Genomic DNA, 8,772 nt, shown 5'->3' with positions numbered 1-8,772 from the left:
GTCGTGTTTATTACTAATCATATACACATATTAGTATATGTCATATATATATATATATATATATGTTAGCGGCATTAAGCTTGAATCCTAGGCAATAAGCTTACGCCTAGGCATTAAGTTATTGCCTGGAATCTTACTGTCGAACATAATTTTAGGCAATAAGTAAACTCTGGAATTTATGCGTATTTGGTTGTTTGTTCTTGATATAAAGTTGTTTCTTAATTGTATTTCTAATATTACATGTATAAATATACATTCATTTGACAGATCTTTAAATTTAGTAAGGTTTTATAGTAATTTTAGCAGTTAAAAAACAACTAACTCATACGTTTTTCATGTTTTTGTGGAAATACAAAATATTAAAAAGAGTTAAAAAAAAAAAAGTGATTGTATCAAATTGAAAAAGGGGGAGATTCTATAGAATAATTATAATATTCATTTGAAAATTTTCATACTTCACTAGCCGAGCTGGTTTGGACTGGTCAAAAGTATACAAAATTAAGAATATTTTTCCACCTGCTGTCGACGTGTCGAATGTTGGCGTTTTTAAAGGTAAACAACAAAAGAAAGATAACTCTGTTTTATTTTGACATACCTTAATTTTGCTGTCACTGGTTAAATCGAAAAACATCCTTATCATCCACCTTTCATTAATATGTGTAAAAAAAGAGCGACCATGGTGTCCTATTTACCTAACATTGCAAAACAACGGAAAAAGTCGCAACAATGCACATTCCTAATGACGGGATCTTCATGTTTAGGCTGAAAGTCATCAACTTTATTTTATGATTCTCTAATAGTATATACTGTATAGTATCTAAAAACTAAAAAAAAAAGATTTCTGAACCCATCGAGATTAAATTTGATCAGTACCAAGGTTTTCGTGAAGGAACTCCTGATACAAAATAATTTCTTGTTGAACTTACATTTTAAATACCTTGTTAAGTACAAGTATAGTCCAATGTGACTGTATCAGATCTCTTAACAGTGGACAAAGTGTAAAGCCGGTAAACAAATGCAATCAACACGAAAAGCATTCAAAATATGAATGATCTATCGTAAATGAATCATGGAATCAAAAAACAGTATAAATTCTGAAGAATAAAGGGCACACGTATTATGTTGGAAATCGAAGTATATGAATGCCAATGTAATTTCATATCAAATAGTCAATTGCATATTGTAAATATCTTCCGAAACATGTCTTAGCACTTGCAAACTGTTCTAAGTTAGATGCAGTTACTTTGTATAAATTAAAGATGTGATATGATTGCCGAAAGGACAAATCTCCAACAGAGACCAAATTACGTAGAGGTTATATAACTAACATGACAAGAAATTAAAAGAGAACGACACCTGATAATTTTGCCTCCAACTTTTAACGTATAACCATACATACTTTTGAACACTTAAGCCCAGAGGTTTTCATTTCTGAACAATGTAAAATTTTCAAATATGTAAAATGATAATATGACCGTGTAGCACAATATGATTCTAAACTTAGGATGCAACTGAGAAACATTGGGGTTTATGAAACACTAAACCATATATATTTGGAATGTATGGAACATAGAACATTCTTATTCATATATATGAATACAGGTTTGATGGAAGTTAGTTAAAACTAAGAGTTTTCCCCCTTTTACCGTATAATTGACCATTATAAAGAAATTCGTTTCAAACGGAATCTCATGATTCCATCCAACTGACAGTATCGTGGCGGACCAGTATTTTTATAAAGGGATAGGGGGTGGGGGACTGACTGTCTAAGAGGGTCCGCTCCAGTTATAGTTCGGCGAATACCCCCTAGATCCGCCTCTGTATTTGCTCCTTCATTTCATTTTGTTGGCCTTTATGCATACATATGATCCGAGGGACCTGCATATATTAACGATATTTGCCCATCTTGTACAAACGTATAACAGTATAAGCTCCCATGATTGCATTTGCTGTAAGGAAATAGCGGGATATCGATATTCCTTGTTAAAATATAAATATGTCGCTAAATTAAGGCTTTAAAATTGTGCTACATGGTATTACACGGCGTTTAACAGTAACATGTTCGTTGTACTTGAGTAAAATGAAAAAGTAATCGAATGATGTCTATTTTTCTACTTAGATAGAATTTGCCACCCGTCCTCGGTCGAAATTTCGAAGTTTTCTTCAAGGACTGCTCTCTGACGTCCCACGGCCACAAGTCTTAAACAGGTTACCGTACGTCAGCGCAATGTCGAACTTAATGGAAATCTACTTACGCGTACAAGAAATTCTGACATATACTTGACATATCCAATTGCTTATAAACCGACTGATTGAATTTAGACTAGCATTTATAAGATTATTTAGTTTTTTAGTTTTGCTATTGTGTTCTTAATTAAGATATTTACCTATTAATAGTTACCAAATTTGAAACTTATTGATCCTAGTCTTTCTACGTAACAATATTAAGGATTTCTCAAATACCACAGAGACGGATTTGCAAGGGGGTTCAGGGTGCCCTAGCCACTGTTTTTGTTGGAAAATTTTTGTTGTTTTTATAGGGAATCACTGAAGCATGACTTGCGCGGAACGCCCCTCTTAAGCAGTCAGTGCCTGTCACCTTTATGTAAAATTTTAGATCCGCCAATGTACCGGTATTTGATTTGGATTCTAAAACTGGCCCCTTTTAGGCAGGCAGTGCCCCCTTAATGGACATTTCCGGATCCGCCACTGTACCGGTATTTGATTTTGATTCTAACATTCTGTAGTAGAGAACGGGCCACTGTGGTCGCTATGTCAATGTAGATCATCTGCAGTGCTTACTAGTCTGCCGCGTAAAATTTCCCTACCCCTTAAGGTTAGTTGCGTACGACTACTATATTTGTTGACTCGTTTTCCTGCCGGGAAGATCGGTGATTCTGTCCCACAGGCACTTGTCTCAAAAATAAAATTCTATATACCTTATTATAACATGTTATATTAAGGTATATAGGATTTTCTTTTTTGAGACCAGTGCCTGTGTTCAGTCCTCCAAGAAAAATTGACTACCTTGATATAGCAGATTACTGAGGTTATTTTCAACTGTGCTGACAATAACGAGGCTTTATGTTGTTCAGTGGTTTTCGTTAGTTGATTTGGGTCATAAATGTTTCTTGTTCCTCGTTTTTTTATATAGATTAGACTGTTGGTTTTCCCGTTCGAATGGTTTAACACTGGTCATTTTAGTGCCCTTTATAGCTTGTTGTTCGGTGTGAGCCAAGGCTACGTGTTGAGGGATATACTTTGACCTATTATGGTTGACTTTTACAAATTGTGACGTGGATTATTGTCACATGGGCACTCATACCACATCTTCTTATATCTATTATATTGTGATCACTTATAGGGACTAGTTTTTGTTATCTTGCTAAAAAGTTGATTATTAATCATTTTTTTTTATGTATACCTCATATTTTCAAGTTTTCACATGTATAACAAAAAAATTAAAAAAAGGAATATGTTTTACTTTTAATAAATAACAATACTCGCTATGCGAGAAAAATGATAACAATTACAAAAAATATAACAATAAATGTCATTACAATGTTTTCAATCTATACATGTATACAAGTGTAGCAGTGCTAGCCTCACATAGCCACAATCTATACAAGTGTGGCAGTGTTAACCTCTCAAAGCCACAATCTATACAAGTGAGGCAGAGTAAACCTTGTATAGAAACAAGAAACAAGCAACCTCTTTTCTATAAAATAGAATAAGAAAAAAACATTTCAATCTTATACTCTTCTGATCTTTCTTATTCATTCCATTGAAATCCGATGGGCTATTCAAACTGTTCATGCTATTGTATAAATCGAAGTCCATGTAAGCATCGCCCTATCCGTCAAATTCATTAAACAGAAATGTTGGTGAGTTTGGCACAAATGCAATATGTTCAGTTCAGTTATGCGCACATACTTCACATGAATAACTATTCAAACAACGATACATGCATTCAGCTATAAGTATAAATACTTCGATGTATTTACTGGAACTAATGTGCATCTTTTACCGGATATGTAATGAAAACATATGCAGATTTTTACCGGGTATGTAATGAAAACATATGTAGATTTACATGCATGGCTTGTCATCTCTGGATGGTACATGCTAAACACGTGCGTGCAGTTTATTCTGCAATCTTTTCGGATGTTGGTCCCATCCAATATGTAGACACGCAGTTCTGATGTCTGGTCCGTCAAAGTGAGTTAGTATGCTTCCATTACTTAACAACCACATAAATTGGTCCCTGAGATTCAACTTTATGAGTATTTGACAGTCTCACTTGGACCCAATGTTTAAATGTTTTAATGGTCGTACACTATTGTGGTTGTAATCATATCGATCTTCTTTCTTCACCTCAACTATCTGTGTATGTGTCAACAATTCGGAGACTGAAATATAAATAAACGTGTGTTGTAATTATTTTTTATTTAGCAAAGTATATTAAAGTAAAAAAAAATCATTACATGAATAAAAAAAGAAAATACAATATCCAAAAAGAACAAAAACACTGCACAGAACTACAGTATGTGTATGTTTTTTAATTTCTATAACTATATATAAAATCGTCCTGACCATGCATGAAGTATTTGCCACTGGACGTTAAGCAAACATCAAACAACCAATTTATCAGTAATCTTCGGACATAACATCATAATTAATAAATTATTATCGTGCATTTCTCCGTGAACTACGTGAGCTACACGAATAGCCACAGAATACATTGCAACTGGTATTTAACCTATAATAATCAATTATCTTTTAATCTAGTATTCACTATTGGGACATATATTGAACACATTCGGTCTCTAATTTTCAAAATAATTAGTTTTGTAAAAAAAAAATTCTTCAATCTTGTGCTTTCAAAATCCATTTAAAACAGTACTTGAATATCAATTAAATAACAATGTTATACTTACATCCCGATTTAATTCCTCTGTATACCAATGAGCACACTGCAGCAGTTACAAATAACAGTATGGCATAGAATGCACAAATGATAAGCATTACTACGCCCTTCATGCAGCCATCCATTTCAGACTCACTAACCATAGCAGGTCTTCTTTGCTGGGAAGTCATTTCTGAAATGAAAAGACCAGGCATTTCAATATATTTATAACCGTAATCACTTGCACTTTAAATTGGCCTTGAATACTGATACCGGCAGTTATATTTGCATGGCCTTGAACGCAAATACAGCCGTTATACTGGCTGTATTTACGTTCAAGGCCATGCATATATAACTGTCATTTCACGGCCTTTGACACTGGTATCAACATTGTAATAAAACATAAATTACCATTAAAGTACATCAATAATTCTATATTTGTAACTGCAAACTTGTGCTTATCTATGTCCTTGGTTACGTTGACGATTCATGTTAGATGATTAATACCTATTGTGTAATGTTAGCTCGAGGTCAGGGTTGAGGTTTACATTTTTGAAAAAATTTATCATATTAAATCTTAAACACATGCTTTGTTTGATAAAAAGATTTTAGAAACGTAGTCTTTTTTTAATTGTATCAATTATAAGACACATTTGACAAAGGTACATTTATGACATTGATTTGATTCTAAAGTTACAATAATGAATTGTGATTTTTTTTTGGCACAAGTAATGTAAACGACCAAAAGTATTTTCAGTGAATATTCACTATGGATTTCCAGAGACATATAATTGAATTATATGTCTCTGGGATTTCATAGTATAAAACGACGTCTGTTTTAATTATATTTTTTTAATCAGACTCTGTTTTTTAGTATTGTGGTACATTGTTATTTTATATTCTTATTATATTTCAACCAAATTAAATTGTAAATAAAAAAAAACTGTTCAAAATAATTGATGACAAAACTATGATAAAATGCTTTTATAAACGTTCCTTTTTATATGAAATAAATACATGAATGGCAAAAATAGCCGGAAAGAAGACGAATACTGATCACTGAATATGTTTATTCTAGCCCGGGACAAAGTTGTCTCAATGTCAGTTACAAATTATATAGTCATTAATATATATTCGTTCTTTCTCCTCTTTTTAAATAAGAGTTTTATTCAAGCGGTAGCAAATCATTGTACCAAAAGTGATTCTGTCTGCGCAAGACGGTTTTGCTTGACAATAACATATTGAACTTGAACTTGAAACTATTTTTAGAACAGAAATGCATATTCATGATCTTATTATACCGGTAAATATAAGTAAATATCTACAGGGGGAAGGTCATTTATTCTGTTCACGTGAACATTTAACAAGTAAATGCATGATTAAGATATGGTAAACAATAAAATAGATGTCATTTCAGGTTTACATGTTTCAAAGTAAAAGTTGTTTTCATGTCTAAGATCAGCTGTATATTAATTTATTTTCGTTTATTTACCCAAATATAATATACAGATCTGGGGATGATGAAATCATAATTGTGATTAATATCGACACGTGTGTGTATAACCAAGGAATCGTATATTTAAATATGTATACAATTCCAAGGTATTGAACCCATTGTTTCCAATTTTCCTTTTTGTGGATTGATTTTTTTTTTTCATTATTTAAATCAAAATATTGTCTGCGTATCTATGAGTATTTCAATGATTTTGATTTGACTGAGAATGCCATAAACGAGTGATAAAAATAAATGGAAAAACTTGTCTTGCGAATTTCAAAACACAAGCAATGTAAAATTCCTCACCATCTTCAAACTGCTTATTTAAATCTTTTATGTTGAAAATGCATATAAACATATGATTTTTCTGCATTATACATTTAAAAAATATTATGCCCATTTTTTTCAGTTGTTAATTATTTAGATAAATTACCTGGTATATTTTGCTCTAATATCAATTCCAATAATTATTTCATCTGCATTTGTAACATAACACGTCAAATGTCTTTTCAATAATAAACAAACTAACAGAACCGATCTTGGTTTTGATAATGACAACAATAACCCTTGAACTGCAATGAACACAGTTGTAAAATGAGTGATTTCATCATGTTTTCATTCATGAACACAAATCCCACAACATGCATGCGTGATAAGTGATAAGTCCAAAGTCCACGAAAAAGAAACTAGTAAACCCTGTTGTTTGATTGGTTCATATTTACAGTTTGATATAATATATAAAGAATGGGGATTTTCCAACAAGTCGGCTCGCGGCAGACATTTTTGTTTACCTATCGTAGATTAACAAACAAATATAAATGCCTATAGATAGCTAACATTGTAAATCCCTTATTATTCATTGTGACATAATATAATAGATTATAGTTCGTGTAACTTAGATTGTTATATCCTAATTTGAGCAACGCTGATTACCAGTGAAATAAAGTTGTAAAGGCGGTTAATTATATTTAAGCTTTCAAAAGATCTATTTGATAAAAAAACTTAATTATTCTTATTTTTTTTTTTTTTTTGATAATGCAAAGGGGTTCAAAATAAAGTCACCTATTTAAAAAAAATAAGACATAATTAAAAATATAAGCGATAAAGAAATTGACGATTTCACTTTCAAAAAATATATTTTCTTATTATTATAATTTCAAATATATTGCAAAATAAATGTCAGAAAAATAGAAATACAAATTAATGTAATAGGATATAAATAAATATTGGCCCAAAAGACTATACATTATTTTTTTTTCGAAATTTTGTCTATCAATTCTTTAAATAAATTTCTAATTTATTGATAGGTCTATACAATTTGAAGAGCCGGGTGGTCGCCGCCAATTTCGCCTTTTTGTAGAATCTTCTTGGCACCATGTTTTTGTATAATAAGATTTTACTATACAAATTCTTGTTGTCACAGAGTAAAAAAAAAACAACGACAAGTTTTCGTTGTTTTTTTTTTTTACTCGGTGACTTTTAAAGTCAAAAGAAAGATTGACGTGACTGATATACATGTTAGTCCGGTTAATACAGCGGATACTGTGACCTCAAAATTAACAGAAAATAATTTTGTATTTGTTTTATTTGCACATATATACTGGCATCAATAAAATTCGCGGGTTACAGTTTTTATCAATAAAACGGAAATTTTATTTGCATATATTTTTTTCTTCTTCTACAGATTTTGAGTAAAGGCAATTCAAAGTAAAACCAGTATTTTTTTGCGATATACTTAGTTTTATAGGTCGAGTGTACTTTCTCTAACATATAATGTTCAATTGTCTTTGAAGAGTCAAGAACCATTGCTACAATCTCTTTTAGGAGTCCATATACATGTAGGTGGCTTGTTTCAAGCCATACATTAAGTCCCTATCAAATAACAGCCCAGTGTTCTAGTTGCAGTATACATTTCGTCGACGACCTCCTTCAGAACCTACATATTGTTATTATTATTAGTTATTATTAGTTTTTTCTCTCGTCTTGAACATGTATAAAATATATGCCACCAATTTGGGCGTTAAGTAAACAACAATCAAATCAATCTTGTGGCATGTAAAATTCCATAAAACCCGCGATATCGCCCATTTACGTACCTGTGGCTTTTACCTTAACCCTGAGCAATAGAGGGAGAAAATTACATGTTAAATGGACATAAGGACAGATAAAAAACGAGCTATTATTGGGCATACATGTTTTTCTGCACTTTTGTTTTTATTTAGTACTTTGGTTCGTAATATCTTTTTTACATGAACGTATGTACAATGAGTAACATTAATGTTGACACTTTAAAGTTCTTAGCTGTTGGTCTAGAACATAATACAATACAAAACAAGCTACGAATCTACAGACAGTTCAAAAACACTTTTGA

General features: G+C 31.6%; 1 long non-coding RNA gene across 1 annotated transcript; it reads right to left on the bottom strand.

Annotated features, from left to right (window-relative positions):
* Nucleotides 1-4,360: 4,360 nt before the first annotated feature.
* On the bottom strand, nt 4,361-6,997 carry LOC143048149 (uncharacterized). The gene is made up of 3 exons (XR_012969752.1): nt 6,835-6,997; nt 4,938-5,099; nt 4,361-4,409 (listed from the first exon to the last, which is right to left on the bottom strand). It is a non-coding gene; the product is annotated as an uncharacterized LOC143048149 (long non-coding RNA).
* Nucleotides 6,998-8,772: the final 1,775 nt, after the last annotated feature.

The sequence above is a fragment of the Mytilus galloprovincialis genome, chromosome 10 (assembly GCF_965363235.1).
Source record: "Mytilus galloprovincialis chromosome 10, xbMytGall1.hap1.1, whole genome shotgun sequence".
NCBI lineage: Eukaryota > Metazoa > Mollusca > Bivalvia > Mytilida > Mytilidae > Mytilus > Mytilus galloprovincialis.
Note: the sequence above shows the minus strand (reverse complement) of the source record. Positions and strands in the feature narration are given on the sequence as shown.